Here is a 21,140-nt window from a genome sequence, read left to right on the forward strand (position 1 = left end):
AAGGCAGACACTTAAATGACTGAGCTACCCAGTCACCCTGTACAAGATTGATTTCTTGTCCTGTGCTTGTCCAGGGATGAGCCATAGTCTTTAAGTCCTACATTTAAGCTCTAGAGTAGTGTTTCTCAAACTTGAATGTTGTACTGGAGAGCCCCAAGATCACCCCAGGTTTGATAATTTTGAGGGCTCATTATGGCAAAAAATTACAAAACAAAATCAGCTTAGGGAAAAAGGTACATTTGGTAAAATGAGGGGAAACCAGGTGTAAGCTTCTAGTGTCTTCTTCCTGTGGGGTCATTCCTCTCCAGCAACAGATTGTGAGAACAAGTGAAATATTGTGCAACAGGGATTTTGTTAGAATCTCAGTCTCCAGGGTTTTTATTGAGGATTTGTCAAGTAGATACCTTTCACCTGGCAGGTAACAAAATTCCACTCTCACAGAAGAAAAGCTGGTATTCAGCATAAACCATATTGTTTGTGTAAATAGTTTAGGCCCAGTTAGCCACTCTGATCAGATAGGGTGGTGGAACCCCTCCCCAGATTTGTTTCTAGATTCCAGCCAAGGGTCAACCTTTTTTTTTTTTTTCCCCAACTTAAAGATTTTACTTATTTGTTTGAGAAGGAGAGAGACATCAGTGATGGAGAGGGGCACAGGGAGAGAGAGAAGCAGACTCTCTGCTGAGCAGAGAGCCCGACGTGGGGCTTGATCCTAGGACCCTGGGATCATTACCTTAGCCAGCGGCAGACGCTTAACTGACTGAGCCACCCAGGCACCCCTTAACCCATTGAGCAGACCTTTTAAAGGAAAAGCAGTTAGGCCTGCTATTAAATTTTTTCTGCCTAAAAGTACAAATGAAGCACCTGAGGATTCTGTTTTAATGAAGAGTCAGATTCAGTAGGTGTAGGAGGGCCCAACATTTGGCATTTCTAATCACATTCAAGTAGTACCCATGTTGGTAGATTTCAGATGTACTTTGATAGCCAGGTAGTTACTCTGAAAGCTTGAAGTCATCCTTACTATTAAGTGTTTTTTATTCTAAACGACATGTTTTTATTTTGAATAGTGGGAAAATTTTTTTGTTGATGGTTAAATTCTCTGTGTGGACAACCAGTAGTTATTTCTGGAGTGATGTAGTTTATTTCTTACTAAACTATCACACTTGAATAAAGAGATCTAAATTTATACCTCAGTATCTCCACAATTTTGTGTCACTGGCAACATGGAAAAAAAAGACCGTTTTAGTGACTGTTATAGAAAAGAGTACAAGGTCTAGAATGTTGGTAGTATTAATTATACAATCCTATAGTTTCTTACCCACAACTTGAAAACCCAAGAACTCTGAAAATGAAAACTATTTTCATGAATAACTTGACCTGAGAAAACCTAACCTGACCTAAATTCATTTGGCAAAAAAAAACCTGACCAGCATTTGTATTATCTCAGTGTGTCTACTCATATCTTTTACCTAAAAAATATTCTTGTAGTTGAATATGCAGTGCTGCCTCAAACCCTTCTGGGTATGGTGCATCTGTGGTAAATACTACATTTTGAAATAAATATATTTGAATTCCTAACCCTATCTGACCCCAGGTTTTCACATGAAGCATCGTGGTCCTTTAGTGGAAATATGGAAAATGAATATGTTTCAAAAGTATTATCAAAATGCATAAAGAAATATAAAAATATTAGCAATTAGTGGGTCATATTCAAACCTCCTGTTTATGAAAGATGTAACCTAAGAAATGCATTATAATGGTTTCATTTGTAGTAATTCATAGCTTTTGAAGGTTAATTCAAAGAGAATTTGTAAATATGCTTTTAGATTTTGATTATTGGTGTTAATGCAATTATTTATGCATGACTAAGTGAAATGTGAGGAAGAATAACAAGTAGTAAACTTGTAATTAGAGGATCTGTTTATACTTGTATTACACAACTTAATTGTGCATTACTGTTTTTTTGCCCGATTATGATCATCATTGTTGAATGTTGATAAAAAAGCTTAACTTCTCAGTTTTTACTTTGATGCATGGGACTCCAGATTAGCCAGTATGTTTCTGTTTTGATAATTTTAGGTGAGTTTTGTCTTATTTGGTGTATAGAAATGGTTTTACTTAACCATAAAAACATAAACAATGCTAAATATGGTAATACCTGCAAATCACTGATTCAGAATTTAGTAATATATAAAAACATAATATTGTAGTAGTGTGGTATAAGAATGCTCAAGAGAATGGCCCAGTTTCATTCTTTTGCATGTGGCTGTCCAAATTTTCCCAGCACCATTTATTGAAGAGACTGTCTTTTTTCCATTGGATATTCTTTCCTGATTTGTCAAAGATTAGTTGACTCTAGAGTCAGGGGTCCATTTCTGGGGTCTCTGTTGTGTTCCATTGATCTATGTGCCTGTTTTTGTGCCATTACCATGCTGTCTTGATTATCATAGCTTTTTAATATAGCTTGAAGTTAGGCATTGTGATGCCCGCAGTTTTAGTTTTCTTTTTCAACAGTCCTCTGGCAATTTGGGGTCTTTTCTGGTTCCATACAAATTTTAGGATGGTTTGTTCCAGCTCTGTGAAAAATGTCGATGGTATTTTGATAGGGATTGCACTGAAAGTGTAGATTGCTCTGGGCAGCATAGACATTTTCACAATATTTATTCTCCCAATCCATGAACATGGAATGTTTTTCCATCTTTTCTTGTCTTCCTCCATTACTTTTATAAGTATTCTGTAGTTTCTAGAGTATAGATCTTTTATCTCTTCAGTGAGGTTTAGTCCTAGGTATCTTACGATTTCTGGTGCTATTGTAAATGGAATTGATTCCTTAATTTCTCTTTCTTTAGTCACATTGTTTATGTATAGAAACACAACGGATTTCTGTGCATTTATTTTGTATCTTGTCATGGTGCTGAATTGCTGTGTGAGTTCTAGTAGTTTGAGGGTAGAGTCTTTTGGGTTTTTCACATAAAGTGTCATGTCATCTGCTAAGAGAGAGTTTGACTTCTTCTTTGCCTGTTTGAATGCCTTTTATCTCTTTTCATTGTCTAATGAGGCTAGGACTTCTAGTAGTATGTTGAAAAATAATGGCGAGAGTGGGCATCCATTTGTGTTCTGACCTTAAGGGAAAAGCTCTTTATATTCCTCATTGAGAATTTTCTTATGCCGTAAACAAAGATAGACTCAAAATGGATGAAAGATCTCAGTGTGAAACAGGAATCCATCAAAGTCCTGGAGGAGAACATAGGCAGTAACCTCTTCAACATTGGCCACATCACCTTCTTTTAAATCGTGTCTCTAAAGGCTAGGAAACAAAAGCAAAAATGAACTTTTGGGACTTCAAGATAAAAAGCGTCTGCACAGCAAAGGAAACAGTCAACAAAGCTAAGAGGCAGCCCATAGATGGGAAGAACATATTTGCAAATGACATTATAGATAAAGGGCTGGTATCCAAGATCTATAAAGAACTTCTCAAACTCAACACCCAGAAAACAAATAATCCAGTCAAGAAATGGGCAGAAGACATGGACAGGCACTTATCCAAAGAAGACATACAAATGGCTAACAGACACATGAAAAAATGTTCAACATCACTAAGTCATCAGGGAAATACAAATTAAAACCACAATGAGATACCACTTTACATGGCAAAAATTAACATGACAGGAAACAACAAATATTGATGAGGATTTGGAGAAAGGGGAACCATCTTATACTGTTGGTGGGAATGCAAGATGGTACAGCCAATCTGGAAAACAGTATGGAGTTTCCTTAAAACTTGAACATAAAGCTACCCTAGTACCTAACAGTTGCACTGCTAGGTAAGTGAAAAGAAGGGGCACATGCATCCCAATGTTCATAGCAGCAATGTCTGCAATAGCCAAACTGCCAAACTGAAAGGAGCCGAGATGTTCTTCAGCAGAAGAATAGATAAAGAAGATGTGGTTCAGGGGCGCCTGGGTGGCTCAGTGGGTTAAGCCTCTGCCTTCAGCTCAGGTCATGATCTCAGGGTCCTGGGATCGAGTCCCGCATCGGGCTCTCTGCTCAGCAGGGAGCCTGCTTCTCCTCTCTCTCTCTGCCTGCCTCTCTGCCTACTTGTGATCTCTCTCTGTCAAATAAATAAATAAAATCTTTAAAAAAAAAAAAAAGAAGAAGATGTGGTTCATATATATAATGGAATATTACTCAGCCATCAGAAAGGATGAATACCAACCATTTGTATTGACAAGGATGGAACTGGAGGGTATTATGCTAAGTGAAATAAGTCAAGCAGAGAAAGATAATTATCATATGGTTTCATTCATATGTGGAGCATAAGAAATAGCATGGAGGACCACAGGGGAAGGGAGGGGAAACTGAAAACTGAATGGGAAGAAAGAGAGGGAGACAAACCATGAGAGACTCTGGACTCTGGGAACCAAACTGAAGGTTGCAGAAGGGAGGGGAGTGGGGGAATGGGGTAACCCAGTGGTGGGTATTAAGGAGGGCATGTGTCGTGATGACCACTGGGTGTTATATACAACTAAAGAATTGTTGAACACTACATCAAAAACTAATGATGTACTATATGTTGGCTAACAACATAATAATGAAAAAAAAATGGTGAGGATGGTAAAGAAAAAAAGAGGAAGAAGTAGTGCTTAAGATAGATACGCTGAGAAGTCTCAGGGATATTTGGTAACGACCTGGATGTAATTTTCTATTTTAGACAGTTACTGTTGTCTCAAAAAGTACATTTTGGAAACTTTTTTGTTAAGGATGAATGAGATTATTGGAAATGATGAATTTGATGTAGACCAAACACAAGAGTGAGCTATGGTGGCTTTATTTGAAGATTAAGTCCAGAATTGAGATTTTGAGTCCTTGTTCACTTAAAAACTAAAATCGAATTTTTTAGAGTTATGGAGACAATGAGAAGAGAAACCTGAGGGCGACAGGTAGAACTTCAGGTCATGTTAGAGGATATGATGAAGCAGGAGGAGGAATACAGACCTTTAAGGGGACAGATGCACAAGGAACAGTGAGAAATAGGAAAGAAGACTAAAGCAGTATAATTACAGACACCAAGGTAGAGAAGGTGGATTTGGCTATCATTGGCCAGTACTATAATGGAAAAGTCGGTGAGTTTGAAAAGTGAGAAAAAGCTCTTGAATTGGACAAGTAGTAAACTTGAAAACAAGTTTATTGGAACAGTGGCCTAGATTGGTCAAGTTTAGGAAATAGTGAGGTAAGAATTAATTTGATTTGGTAAAAGAAAGAAGTAATGTCGCTTTGAAAATGGAAAGATTTGGTAAAAGAGAGATTTGGTAAAAGAAAGAAGTAATGTCACTTCAAAACTGGAAAACAGTGGCAGAAGCATTTTTTTTTTTTTAAGATTTTATTTATTCATTTGTCAGAAAGCACAAGCAGGGGAAGCAGCAGGGAGAGGGAGAAGCAGACTCCCTGGTGAGCAGGGAGCCCAACGAAGGGCTCAATCCCAGGACCCTGAGATCATGACCTGAGCTGAAGTCTAATGCCCAACCAACTGCACCACCCAGGCACCCTGAAGCTTTTTTTTTTTAAAGATAGATAAAAGAGCTAGTGAAGAGAGATGAATGAGAAATAGTGAATAACTAATGGTAGAAATCTTAGAATGAAATAAATTGTAGAACAAGAATACAAATGGGAGATGTTAGATAATAACATTTCTAACCCATGCTAAAGTAAATGTCCTGCTGCCAAAGTGAATTTGTACCCTTTTGTTCCTTTATTAGTTTCCTTTATTAGTTTCAAAGAGGTAAGCCCTTCATTACATTCATAGAAGCCACCTGTCAGACAAGTGATCTGAACTATAAATAGTCCTGTTTCATAGAGAAAAATAGAAACATGAAAGTAGCTGTACAAGCAAAACGTACAACTAACTTCTAAATAATTCTATTAGATTGGGTGTATATCACAGTTATCTCAGCCTTTAGACTCAGCTGTTCTATTCTTTCACAGGTTTCATTTATATAGTGAATTGTTTCAGAGGCAAACAGGATTTTTCTCCTATAATAAAAGTTTCCTAATTAGGGGACTGTGTAAATCTAATAATTTTATAGGTATCTTTGTAAGTATCATAGATTAAGACACAGAAATTTTTGTATAGCATCCAGTGATTATAATCTCTATAATAGGAGTGCCTGGGTGGCTCAGTCAGTTATCTGCCTTCAACTCAAGTCATGATCCCAGTACGCTGGGATCAAGTCCTACCTCAGGCTCCCTGCTTAGCAGGGAATCTGCTTCTCCCTCTCTCTGCCACTCTCCCCTACCTGTGTTCTCTTTCTCCCTGCCAAATAAATATATCTTTTTAAAAAAAATCTTTGTATAGTAATTGCTTTTAGTTAATTTTACTGTCTTAGAAAATGCTCCCCCCCCCAAAAAAAAAAAAAAAAAACTACTGGATATGGACATAAACAGTATGTTGGAAAGGGAATGCAGAGTAACAATTATCCAGGCATTGGCTAGGTTGGAGAAAACCAATAGTGACAACATAGAATCTCTAAAGGCAGAAGGGAGAGCCGATCTGGCAGAAGTTAAAAATGCTATTAGTGAGGTCCAATCTAATCTAAATACTCTAACAACTAGGGTAACCAAGGCAGAAGATAGAATTAGTGATCCACAAGACAAACTGATAGAAAAGAAGGATCAGGAGGAGGCCTGGAACAAGCAGTTAGAAGCCATGAAAACAGAATTAGGGGAATAAATGATGCCATGAAACATTCCAGTGTCAGAATTATTGGGATCCCGGAGCGGGTGGAGAAAGAGAGAAGACTAGAAGATATAGTTGAACAAATTCTGGATGAAAATCTCCCCAGTCTGGGGAATGGGACAGTGTTCATGTCCTAGAGACAGTAGAACACATCAGCGAAATTAGAAGCTGGTTCTTTGAAAGAATTAATAAGATCAATAAACTACTGGCCAAACTAATCCAAAAGATAAGAGAGAAGACCCAAATTAATAAAATTATGAATGAAAGGGGAGAGTTCATGACTAACACCAAGGAAATAGAAACAATCATCAGAAATTATTATCAACAGTTACATGTCAATAAATTAAGCAACCTAGAAGAAATGGATGCATTCCTGGAAACCTATAAACTTCCAAGACTGAAACAGAAAGAAGTTTACAACAGGACCTGATGGATTCCCTGGGGAATTCTACCAAACATTCAAATAGAAATAATACCTATTCTCCCTGAAGCTGTTTTAGAATTAAACTTTGACTCTTTCTTTGAAGCCAGCATTACCCTGATCGCCAAACCAGGCAAAGACCCCATCTAAAAGGAGAATTTCAGACCAATATCCTTGATGAATATGGATGTCAAGATTCTCAACAAGATCCTAGCTAATAGTATCTAACAGAACATTAAAAAGTTATCCACCACGACCTGGTGGGATTTACCCCTGGAATGCAAGGGTGGTTCAACATTTGCAAATAAATCAGTGTGATAGAACAAATCAATAAGAGGAGAGAAAAACCACATGGTCCTCTCAGTTGAAGCAGAAAAAGCATTTGACAAAATACAGCATCCATTCCTGATTAAAACTTTTCAAAGTATAGGGATAGAGGAAACATTCCTCAACTTCATAAAATTTGCCTATGAAAAACCCACAGTGAATATCATTCTCAATGGGGAAAAGCTGACAGCCTTCCCTTTGAGATGAGGAACACAACAAGGATACTCTTGCCACTGTTGTTCAACATAGTACTAGAAGTCCTAGCAACAGTAATCAGAAAATAAAAAGAAATAAAAGGTATTTAAATTGGCAAAGAAGAAATCAAACTCTCTCTCTTCTCGAATGATGTGACACTTTACATGGAAAACCTAAAAGACTCCACCCCCAAACTACTAGAACTCATACAGTAATTCAGTAATGTGGCAGGATACAAAATCAATGCACAGAAATCAGTTGCTTTCTTATACACTAACAATGAAAATATAGAAAAGGAAATTAGAGAATTGATTCCTTTTACTATAGCACCAAGGACCATAAGATAACTGGGAATAAGCCTAACCAAAGAGGTAAAGGATCTGTACTCGAGGAACTATAGAACACTCATGAAAGAAATTGAAGAAGACACAAAAAGATGGAAAAGCATTCCATGCTCCTGGATCGGAAGAATAAATATTGTTAAAATGTCTATGCTGCCCAGAGCAATCTATACTTTTAATGCCATCCCGATCAAAATTCTACCAGCATTTTTCAAAGTGCTGGAACAAATCCTAAAATTTGTATGGAACCAGAAAAGATCCCAAATTGCTAAGGAAATGTTGAAAAAGAAAAACAAAACGGGGCATCACATTGCCTGATTCCAAGCTTTTTTACTCTAAAGCTGTGATCACAGAGGGCGTAGTATTGGCACAGAAACAGACACATAGACCAGTAGAACAGAGTAGAGTCCAGATATGGACCTGCAGCCCTATGCTCAAATAATCTTCAACAAAGCAGGAAAAAAATATCCAGTGGGGGGAAAAAAATGTCTCTTCAATAAAAGGTGCTGGGAAGATTGGACACTACGTATAGAAGAAGGAAACTTAACCATTCTTTTACACCATACCCAAAGATAAACTCGAAATGGATAAGACCTCAATGTGAAGCAGGAATCTATAAAATCCTAGGGGAGAATATAGGCAATAACCTCCTCAACATCAGTCACAGCAACTTCTTTCAAGACATGTCTCCAAAGGCAAAGGAAACAAAAGCGAAAATGAACTTTTGGGACTTCGTCAAGCTCAAAAGCATCTGCACAGCAAAGGAAACAGTCCAACAAAACAAAGAGGCAACCCGCAGAATGGGAGAAGATATTCACAAATGACACTGCAGACAAAGGGCTGATATTGAAGATCTATAAAGAACTCCTTATACTCAACACTCAAAAAACAGATAATCATGTCAAAAAATGGGCAGAAGACATGAACAGATGCTTCTCCAAAGAAGACATACAAATGGCTAGCAGACACATGAAAAAAATCTTCCATCATCATTAGCCATTGGGGAGATTCAAATCAAAACCACATTGAGATACCACCTTACACCAGTTAGAATGGCCAAAATTAACAAGATGGTATTTAACAAGTTGAGAGGATATGGAGAAGGGGGAATGTAAGTTGGTGCATCCACTTTGGAAAACAGTGTGGAGATTCCTTAAGAAATTAAAATAGAGTTACCCCTTGACCCTGCATTTGCACTACCCCAAAGATACAGATGTAGTGAAAAGAAGGGCCATCTGTACCCCAGTGTTCATAGCAGCAATGGCCACAATAGCCAGACTGTGGAAAGAGCCAAGATGCACTTCAACAGACGAATGGATAAAGAAGATACGGTCCATATATACAAGGGAGTGTTATGCCTTCATCAGAAAGGGTGACTATCCAACTTTTGTATCAACATGGATGGCACTGGAGGAGATTATGCTGAGTGAAGTAAGTCAAGCAGAGAGAGTCGACTATATGGTTTCACTTACTTACGGAGCATAAGGAATAACATGGAGGACATTAGGAGAAGGCAAGGAAAAGTGAATTGGGGGAAATTGGAAGAGAAGAGGAAGCATGAGAGACTGTGGACTCTGAGAAACAAACTGAGGGTTTTGGAGGGGGGGGGGTGAGCCTGCTAGTGGATATTAAGGAGGGAGGGCAGTATTACATGGAGCACTGGGTATGGTGCATAAACAATGAATCTTGAACACTGAAAAAATAAATTAACCAAAAAAGGAAAATGCTCTAGTTGCAGACAGTATTTTTCATATTGGGTTTCTCCCCCAAAAATGACAGTAAAATAAATGTCATGACAAATAGATCCTTGAATGACAGCCACTTCCGTAAACTGGTGCATGTCTTCTATGTACTGTATATGCTTGGGTATACTTTGTACTTGTGCACAAAGTAAAAGTGCTTTGTGAATTTGGGTAGAGTTCTCTACCACAGTTGTCCCATAACTGTAGTATAAGCCCAAGTATTCCACTGATCTCTGATTTCATTATGAGAAAGGAAAAGAGATGAGTTCTAAGAAAGCAATTCATACTTAGTCTTTCCTATCAAGCTGCTCTTCATTTTTTAACTCAACCCGAATCATCTTTTTACCAGAAAATCTTTATAAATTCACAGATCATTTACAATGTAAAATAGATAATGTTGGAATGATTAGAAGATTATTAGGTAAGGTAAATAGTTAGGCTTTGGTTCTTTTTCCATCTGTTGCAACATGGTTTGTAGCACTGCTATGAATATAAATACAGTGCTTCGAAGTGTGAGGAAAGGAGCAGAGAAAGATTATGAAGGTGATTTTTAAGGTAGATAATTTGAATTTCTACCTTTTTCTTTTCTATTCCTAAGTGCTTTCATTTAAAACATTTTATAAAAATTTGACCAATTTGAGTGGACAAAGATAGTTACCTTGTTAATTATATTAAGTAAATTCTTAGATTCCTTTCCAAAGCAATAGCAAGATCAGTTTGGTTAGGTTTAGGGGGATACTTTTTTTTGGTCCTCAGAGTTGTAAAATAAATGCAACATGATCTTCTTTATTTGCTCCTACTTTATATAATTTTTACTATAGCTCTTGTTATTATAATTAATCATAAGAGTATTATCTTATAAACTCTTATATTTTACTATTCAGAGGTCTGAAATGGGGACTCCTTTTGTTACAAATGCTGGATTGTGAAAAGTCAAGTTAAAGTCACAGGTTTCTGTAATGTCTGTAATAGACTGAGAGAGAACTGGATGTAATATATGTGTATTGCTCAGTGAATTTTCACAGATTGACACACCTGTAAACCCAGCACCTATTTCAAGAAACAGAGTTAGGTATACTTTAAAGTTTTTATGAATTTTTTTCTGAATAGTATGTCAGTAATTTTTTTCTAAGTGATTACTGTGTTCATTTTTCTAGTTATAGGAAGATAAGTGGTGAACTGAAACAGACTTAGAGTGTGAGGAGATAAATATCAGTCACATGAATAAATGTAATTACAAACTGCTATGTATACTAAACATATGTTCTCTGCCCTGTGAAAGGCAGTATAATGAGGTAGACTGTAGAGTGATTTTATACTGGGGAATAAGGGTAGATACTAGAATCAGATTGCTTAGGTTCAAATTCTGTTGTCAATTCTGGTATTTATGTGACTTTAGGAAAATAATCTCTCTTACAACTCATTTCTTAAATGAAGATGGTAATAGTAATCTACTTTATATGGTTGGTGTGGACATTAAAAGATTATTTATGCAAAAAATTAGTATAATGTAGATTATATGTATTAGTAATTTATTTTGTCTTCTGGGTGTTGTTTCGTATTGTATCATTTTATTTGAAAATGATACAGAAGCATACTTCATAAAGTAGCCTCTTATCTCTTCTAGAGTTCAGATCTAATAATCCAAAGGGATATCAGAATCTAGTTACATAATATTCTGGTAGTCTTTATAGCATGTTTCAAATTTTAGTGTGTTTTGGGGCACCTGAATGGCTCAGTAAGTTAAGTGTCTCACCCATGGTTTTGCATCAGGTTATGATCTCAGAGTCTTGAGATTGAGCCCTTGAGTTGGGGCTCCCTGCTTGGCATGAAGACTGAAGATTTTTTTCCCTCTGCCCCTCCTCCCACTCATGCATGGAGTGCTTGTTCTCTCTCTCTCTGTGTCTTTAAAATAAATACCTTAAAAAAATTTTAAGTGTGGATAAGGATCACTGGAGTATCTCCTGTAAATGCACATTACAGTGGGTCCCTTTCTAAGCCAAACTTAGCTCTGGAATCAATATTTCTTAGGAACACAAGTTTCAAACACAAGTTTGAAAAACGTAAGTCTCTTGCATTTAAAATATATATATATATATATATATTTTAAAGATTTTATTTTATTTTTTTGAAGACACATAGGGAACACAAATAGGGTGAGTGAGAGAGGGGGAAGCAGGCTTCCCGCTGAGCAGGGAGCCTGATGTGGGACTTGATCCCAGGATCATGACCTGAACTGACAGCAGACACTTAAAGACTGAGCCACCCTGGTGCCTCTTAAAGTCTCTTTCGTACATAGGTCAAATACTCAGTTATTTTGTCCCATCATTTTAACGTATAACAGTATGACGTGTTTTTTGCTTTTACTGTTTTTGGTAACATACTCTTATTACTACAAATGGTTAAAAAAAAAATCCCTAAATCTGTACTTGGCTCTAGGATTCTGTATTAGTAAATAGTATCATGCGTCAGGTTAGCCAATTGAGAAACCTGGATTTATCCTTGATTCCTCCCTCTACCTTTCCTCTAATCCTATACCTTTCTTATTGCCTCTGATTCATTACTCATGGTTTCTTGCACGGAAGATTTTTTTTTTTATTATTTTTTAGTTTTCTTTATTTATTTGACAGAGATCACAAGCAGGCAGAGAGGCAGGCAGAGAGAGAGAGGAGGAAGCAGGCTCCCTGCCCAGCAGAGAGCCCGATGTGGGGCTAGATCCCAGGACCCTGAGATCATGACCTGAGCCGAAGGCAGAGGCTTTATAACCCACTGAGCCACCCAGGCGCCCCTTGCATGGAAGATTTTGTAACATCTATTTATACCTGCCTTTGTCCTCCCAACAGTCTGTTTTCCAAAGTTGTCTTTCTAAAACACAGCTGATTATGCTATCTACTTGCCTAAGTGTTTTCCCTAGTAATTACCCTTTGCTCAAAGATAACCTGAGTTTCTTAGTATATAAGACCATTGTAATGCATCTTCCTTTTTCTTTATTCTTCCTGATCACCTTGTTTCTGGGAATATATAATTTCTTGCTGTTCCTTGAGGAAAATAGCATTTTTTTTCATGTGCCTTTGTTCACATACTACTCTTTTCTATCTTATGTCTCCCCCTTTCAGTCTTTCTTTCAGTGGATATTTATTGAGAACCCACCATGTGCCTGGTATTGTATCAGAGGCCAGGATTGCATGTATGAAAAAGATAGGTTTCCTGTTCTCACTTGTCTTACTGTCTAGTGAAGTCTCTCAGGCACCCTTCTTTTTTTTTTTTTTTTTTTTTTTGTTCCCATAATATTTATTGCCAACCTCTCTGTCATATATTATTAAGTGATTATGTGCTTCTCTTTTCTCATTTAATTTTGATCTCCAGGGCTGAGACCATATCTTACGTTTATTAATATTTCTCGCCTAGCATTTGGCACAGTACATGGCATAGAGTGATCACTGAAGTGTATTTGAATAAAAGTTGGAAATCTAAATCCAGAACTATTTCCAGGATAAGTCAGAACTGCCCTTTATAGAATACATTTATATTTTTAATTATGACTGTGTTCAGTCTAGTGGGGAAACCTGTGTTTTGACTATATTATTCCCATTATATAATCTTAATGTTACATTTTTTTTTTCTTTAGGAACTTTGGGAAGAATATTCTGTCATTTAAATGTTAAATTTAAAAATATTTTAAATATTTTAGGTTATTTATTTTAATTTTTTTAATTAAAAAAATTTTTTTAGAGAATGTGAGCAGGGGAGGGGAAGAGTGGGAGGAAGAGAGAGGGAGAGAGAGAGAGAGAGAGAATGAATCTCGAGCAGGATTCACACACAGCACAGAGTTCGACTTGGGACTTGATCTCATGACCTGACTTGAGTCAAATGAAGAGTTGGTGCTTAAGCGACTAAGCCACCCAAGCTGCCCCAGGTTTTTTTTTGTTTTTGTTTTTTTTTAAAGATTATTTATTTATTTATTTGACAGACAGAGATCACAAGTAGGCAGAGAGTCAGGCAGCGAGAGAGGAGGAAGCAGGCTCCCTGCGGAGCAGAGAGCCTGACGCAGGGCTCGATCCCAGGACCCTGGGACCATGACCTGAGCCGAAGGCAGAGGCTTTAACCCACTGAGCCACCCAGGCGCCCCAGTGCCCCAGTTTTTTAAGGATTTATTGAAAATTATGATTTGAAATAAAGATTACAGAGTATAGAAGTCTAATTATTAAGATTATATATTCATATATCTTTTAATTTAAAAAATATTATTTAAATTCAATTTAATATATACTGTATTATTAGTTTCAGAGGTATGCATACATCTTTTAATAGAGGTTCTGTTCAGATGAGTCATTTACCTATTTGCAGCTAACTCTTATGTTTCATGTTCTGTACCTTGATCTTGGCCTGTATCTTACAGTTATAATATATTATGACATGCTTGTAATAAGCCAATTAAAGACACGATTTTTGTTCATACCATTGTAAACCAATCACATTAGTGAACTGGTAGATGTCACTTACTTAATTTATCCAATCAGTTACAAAATGATAATCTTCAACTAGGATTCCCCACCCCCCCCCCGTATTGGTATATAAATCTTTTCTCCTTGAAATCATTCAAAATCAGCACTTCTTTGGAATTATAGAAAGGAAGATGTATTTTTGAATGAATAGAGAAAAGGTAGCTTTTCTCTGAGGTAACTTTGACATCCAAAATTGAAGTGGAAGGAAAGAGATCTGAACCTTTGGGTCATTGGAAAGACAGTCTCAAAATGTTATAGATCAGCAAAAGTCACTTCACTTTTTCCTGCCATCGGTATTATGCAAGTAGGACATGGGAACAAGAACCCGGCAAAACTATTCTCTTCTGTCTCTGGGAAAAAGAAATAGAATGCAGACCTAGTTGTAAGAAAATCTTTTCCTTTTCTTTCTTTTTTTTTTTTCCTTCTTTCTTTCTTTCTTTTTTTTTTTTAACAATTTACTTATTTATTAGAGAGAGAGTATTTGCACAGGCAGGGGAGGGGCAGAGGGAGAGAGAATTTCAAGCAGATTCCCCACTGAGCAGGGTGCCCAACATGGGGCTTGATCTCAAGACTCTGAGATCATGAGCTGAAACCAAGAGTCAGATACTTAACTGACCAAGCCCCCAGGTGCCCCATGTTTAAGAAAATCTTAAGAATAGTTGAAGTTTAATTATACTTACAGTAATACCATTTATAATACAATGTGGGATACTTTGCAGAGTGAAAGGAGGTGGTATTAGTAATTATAGTGAAACAACAGATGTAAATTTGAAGCCAGGCAGATGAGATACATTGTCATAACTGCTGCAGTAGTGGTATGAAGGATATGTCATGGGAACATAAAGAGGGGGCTTGTAGGTTAGGGAAAACCTTTACACGTCTGAGCCAGACCCCAAGAATGAGAAGGATTTTTCCCAAGTTGGCTAGATAGAGGGCAGGCCAGGCTAAAGAAACCTAGTGTCTGTCATCTTGCTGACCATGTAGCCCTGCCTATTACCAAATCATTCCCTCTCAAGAGGTGCTTCATGTCCATCATTCTTCTAAAACAGCCCTATGAAAACTTGCAGTTTTTAGTATGATAAACCTAACATTTAAGAAGATTATAATTAAACTGATTTGCTGGCAGTAGTAACAGATTTTCCTTGCACATCTCTACTACAGTATTTATATTTAAAGTATGTCAATGATTAAAAGAAGATGATTACCTGCTATAGAGAGGAAACATGAATATTTTCAGTATGTGAGGAAAGATAATACTTGGTTTGCATTCCATATGGTTACACCAGAGCAAGTGGATGAAAGTTAGAAAGGAGCGTATTTTGTCATTGGTATAAGAAAAGGTATCCTACCATGCGATCCAAAGGTTGAAACAGGCTCTCCTTCAAGTTCTGAGTTCCTCTGCATTAGAGGTAAAAGGAAGATCCTTTTCCCAGGGTGCAATCAATGGGATATATCATTTCCCTGCTGAATTATATCTCTTTGATATTAATAATTGTTAGAGAATTTCAGGTAATGTTAGAGCTTGAAGCAGTTCTTCCTCAACATTTGGATCTGTGGATAAGGGTAGGAAGATACATTCCTGATATGTTTGCTAGTAGAGGGGGACATTTGCTGTTGGCTTTTGCAAAGGTAATACCAACTATAGTAATTCCCATAGGCTTTTAATCATTTATGTCTATCTAATAGATAGTATCTAATAGATGATATTAAAGATATCACTAAGTCATACCAGATTTATGTAGTCATATTTAATTTTGTTACATTAAGTTTTTAATGCACCCTACTTTAAAGCTTGTTGCTTTATTAGCATTTTTTCACATATATTCACAAGTAAATCATAGAAAATATTGCCCAGCTCTGCTCCCACTTGTAATTCCTCTTTGAAATTTTCACAAAGGCAGATGAGATGATAACAGTTTCTTCTTTAAAAATGAGCAAATCTTGGGGCACCTGGGTGGCTCAGTCAGTTAAGCATCTGCCTTCGGCTCAGGTCATGATCCCAGGGTCCTGGGATCAAGCCCTGCATCAGGCTCCTTGCTAAGTAGGGAACCTGCTTCTCCCTTTCCCTCTGCCTGCTACTCTGCTGTTTGTGCTGTCAAATAAATAAATAAAATCTTTTTTAAAAAATGAGTAAACCTTAAAAAAAATTAAAAATGAGCAAATCTTGGATCATAAAATAATGTTCTAAAACATGAAACAAAAATTCGTTAAACACATTAATAGGGGGGCGCCTGGGTGGCTCAGTGGGTTAAGCCGCTGCCTTCAGCTCAGGTCATGATCTCAGGGTCCTGGGATCGAGCCCCGCATCGGGCTCCTTGCTCAGCGGGGAGCCTGCTTCTCTCTCTGCCTCTGCCTGCTTGTGATCTCTGTCTCTCTCTCTCTCTGTCAAATAAATAAATAAAAACCTTTAAAAAATAATAAAAAAAACAAACAAAAAAAAAAAACACATTAATAGGGATGCTTGGGTGGCTCAGTTGGTTAACTGCCTGCCTTTCAGCTCAGATCATGGGATTGAGTTCTGCATCAGGCTCCTTGCTCATCAGGGAGCCTGCTTCTCCTTCTGCCTGTGGCTCTCCCGCTCGTGCTCTGTTTCTCTCTCTCTCTCTTCCCTCTGACAAAATCTTAAAACAAAAACAAAAACAAAACAAAAAACCCTCACATTAACATGGATATTAAGCATTTGCTTGGACTAAACACATAATTTTCACGATTCATAAAAATTGTATTTACTAAAAAATAACTTTTAACTATAGTTGCTACTATTTATTGGGTATTTGTTACGGTTAAGGCACTGTGCTAAGCACCTCAGATATTTTAACAGTGCTTTCAAAGTAAGTAATTAGTATTTTCACTATAGATAGGAGAAAGTGGATGTTGATGCCCACAAGATTGACTTAGGGCTGTGTGGTTTTTTTGGTAGGTGAATAAACGAGATTTGAATCCAGTTCTTTTTCATTTCATAGTTCTTTACAGTACTCCCAAATAGCTGTATGCCAGTAGTTTTTGGTCATTAATCTACTACATGTACTTGAACCTAAATTTATTTAAAAATCAATTTTATGTTTTGTATTTATTAACAGATAAAAATACTTCTATAAAGTTTATTGCAGCATGTTACAATGAAGTAAATATTAAAGACATTTCAAATAAATGCATGTTTATTCACACAAATATGACATACACTATGTATCTGTGTGTATATGTGTGCATGTGTGCCTATATGGAGACTTGAGCTGGAGGGGAATGGGTGTATATGTATGTGTCTGTACATATATAGATCTAGATAAAAGGTTTGTCTACTGTAGTTTTCTCTTGGTGTTTTTCTGCATGTTTGTGTATGTGTATGCGTATGTGTTTATATAATATTAAATTGCTAGATATTTAGAGTAGGCTGTTTATTTCATTACCCTCAGAGAGATTCATCAGGAACACTCAAGACTCAAAAGTTACATAATAAGAGGAAAAGAGCAACTGTAATTCTACTACTTCTTTTGTGTTTTGCTTCCTTGCTTTTGAATGGTTTGCCATCATAGCCAGCTAGCCGAAATTTTTCTTCCCCTAGGCATCTGTGGGTTTCCTAAACATCAAGGCTTCTGGGAATATCCTGACTGTCTTATTTGTGCTTTATACTTCTTACATAGCACTGTTCTCAGTAGATAGTTTTGGAGATACTAAGTTGGAAACATTAAGTGAGAGTAGGAAGAAATAAAAAGAGGTAAACTTTTTCCTGAATTTCTTTTTGCTGCTTCCCATCTTACCAACCCCCAGTAAAAACCACATTGAGTTCAGTTTCCCCACTACTCATCCAAGTGTAAGTTCTAACTAGTACATGAGTTGACAGACTATAGAGCCAAACTATGTGAGCCAAGTCCGCTTTATTGAAATAAAGCCACGTTCACATTCATTTATGTATTTTCTACAGTTGCTTTCTTGGTAAAACAGCAGAGTGTAGTAGTAGTTAAAATAGAGACTTTATGTCCTTCAAAGTTTAAAATACTTACTCTCTGGATCTTTACAGAAAAAGTTTGCAGACTCCTGATGTAGCAGGTAAGGTAGAAACCAGGGATTTCTCATTTCTTTTCCAGGAACTTTAACCTGTTATTTCCATGGGAACATTGTGGAACATGAGCATTACATAGTATTTCATCTAAACTGGCTCTCATATTATTTTGAGTTGGTCTAGGAAGTAGCTTCTGGAAGGAAGCAGCTTGTTTTTTTTTAGCAAATATGTTATGAAGAAACTTTGAAAGTTGTCCTTAGTTGGAGGTTCCTGGGAATTAAGTAAAAGAGAAAGGTGGTGAAGAGTGGAAGGAAGGAGAAAGGCTAGTTCATTTTGATTTAGATTGACAACTGTAACACCTGTATTATTAGTGTCCGGTTCATTTTGTATTATTATTCATGAGGCAAACATCTGATCCAGTGTTGACTTCTTACCACCTGTCAATTTTCAGATTATGTGCAGGGAGATTTTTTTGTTGCTGTTGTCAGTTTTCTTCTACTTGTATGTGGGGTTTATTAAAGAAGGATGTCTCCTGCTTACTGATGTATTTCTACTACCTAAAATAGTACTTGCCTATAATAGATGTTTAAATATTATTTGTTGAGTGAATGAACTCAGATACAAGATTTTATTTTTGTAGCAAGATTGTGGTTTTTCAAAAATGTCTACAATCAGTTTGTACCTAGATAATAGGCAATATTAGAAATCCACAAACCTTTGTGAAGAATAAATATTTCCAGACTAATGATTTTAACTGTTGGTCCTATCAGAACATTACATAATAGTAACTGTATGATCACTTCAGTGAAGCTTTGGTGCCTGAAAACCTAATTATAAGTTGATGTGAACTGGTTAGATTATATGTTTCCATTAGGTGAATTTCTCAACTGGCTTTAGTGATCTTAACTCTTATTTTGCAAATGCTGTAGGTTCTGAATTACCTTGAAGGCTGTTATAAAATTAATATAAAGTTCTGAAATACAGTTAAACCATTTTGATACCATTTTGGTTTACTTAATATTTTCTTCTTCAGTCTCTTCAGATACCATTTGTAATAGTGAAAAGGTATTACTAAATAGTAACATTGATTTAAGCTCGCAATTTTTTTTGGTGGAATCTGATTCTACCCAGTGATGAGCTGTTTTCATTCCACTTTTAAGATAACCTCAGAGTCACTAATTATAAAGACATATACTGAGCCATTTAAAATTAGATTGAGTTACATTGGGATTTAAAAAATCCAGAATTTGTGGGAGATGCGGTGAATGATCTCAGTGTATAGCAATTTTAAAGTATTTGGAAATAGCTGGGGTATGTAGTGTGCTTAGTGGTTTGACACTAACCAATTTGTGGTTGTCATGGCTAACACCCAGTAAAACAGAATGGAGGAAAATAGGCAGATGCAAGCTAAATGTAAAATAGGACAATGCAGTTTCATTTGCTGAGGAAAACAGTAATTCAAAACAAATAGTTCTTTGATTTTGTGTTAACAGATAAAATTCTCAAAGTCATAATGGTTCTTAGATTAAAATATCAGCCATGTGATGATACTTTTTTTCTTCTTTAGCTTGTGCTTTTGTTTTGTTTAAACAAATGGATGCTGAATATATGAAAAGGAAAATAGCTTGCAGCAACCTGAGGAAATTGACGCTCTATTCCAGGGGAGTTGGTGGGCTGCTGACCACAGGGCCATATCTGGCTGTTAACCATTTTTGTAGAGCAAGTGAGCTAAGATTGTTTTTTTATGTTTCTGAAGCTTTTTTTTTTTTCCTAGTATTTTGAAAGATGTTGCTCTACTTTCTTCTCATTTGCCTTGTTTCTCATGAGAAGTCCCCCGTCAACCTTTTCTTTGCCCCTCTCCACATATCTTGTCTTTTTTAGTATGGTTCCTTTTAAGGTTTTCTCTGCCAGTGGTTTTGAGTAACGTGATTATGATGTGCTTTGGTCTAGTTTTCTTCATGATTCTGTACTTGGGATTGGTTGAACTTCCAGGGTTTATTGGGTTATTTTCATCAAATTTGGAAAGTTTTCATCGATTATTTCTTCAAATAATTTTTTTTATTCTCCATTTCTTTCCTTTGAGGATTCCAGTTATACATTGTCATTGTGTTAGGCTACTTGAAGTCCTTCAGTTCATTGATGTTCTTTTCATTTATTTCTTTTTTCTCTCTGTATTACATTTTGGATAATTTAAATTGCTTTGTCTTCAAGTTCACAGTTCTTACTTTCTATAAAAGTAATTATGCATTTATTCCCATCCGGTATCTTTTCATTTAGACCTAGTTTTCATCTCCAGGAATTCAATTTGGATGATTTATATACCTTTTATGCCTCTCCCAAAGTTTTTGCACATACTGGCTTTTAATGTTCTTATCTGTTCATTCTAACATCTTTGTTAGTTCTGGGTCATTTTGGTTGATTAATTTTTTTGCTTTTTATAAGTCTATTTTCCTGCTTCTTTGCATATCTGATAAATTTCTACTGGCTGTTAAACATTGTAATTTTTGCCTTGTTAGGTGCTTCATATTTTTTTTATTTCGTATAAATTTTGACTATTGGTCTGAGACACAGTTTAGTTACTTGGGATTACTTTAATTCTTTCAAGTTTTGCTTTGAAGATTTGTTAGGTGGGATAAAAGAAGTGTTTAGTCTTACTCTGACTCTAACCAATCCACATGAATTTTACAGATTTTCAATCTGGCTCTTAGGAACAGGCACTGCCCCCTGTCCTGTGTGAACAGAGGGTACTTTCCTTTTTACTTCTTTCAAGTAGTTAATTTCCTTACACGCATGGACTAGTCATTGCTGTACAGACTACCAGAGGGGTCCCTTTGCAGATCTTCAGCATTCTTTCTCTTTTCTAATTCTTCTTGGTTTTC

At 36.5% G+C, this 21,140-nt stretch overlaps 1 protein-coding gene across 5 annotated transcripts in view; it reads left to right on the forward strand.

Moving 5' to 3' along the window:
• RICTOR (RPTOR independent companion of MTOR complex 2) overlaps positions 1–21,140 on the forward strand; it is a 129,718-nt gene that overhangs the window by 23,942 nt on the left and 84,636 nt on the right. The gene's annotated exons all lie outside the window — the stretch shown is intronic.

Source organism: Neovison vison, chromosome 1, assembly GCF_020171115.1.
Source record: "Neovison vison isolate M4711 chromosome 1, ASM_NN_V1, whole genome shotgun sequence".
NCBI classification, from domain to species: Eukaryota; Metazoa; Chordata; class Mammalia; order Carnivora; family Mustelidae; genus Neogale; species Neogale vison.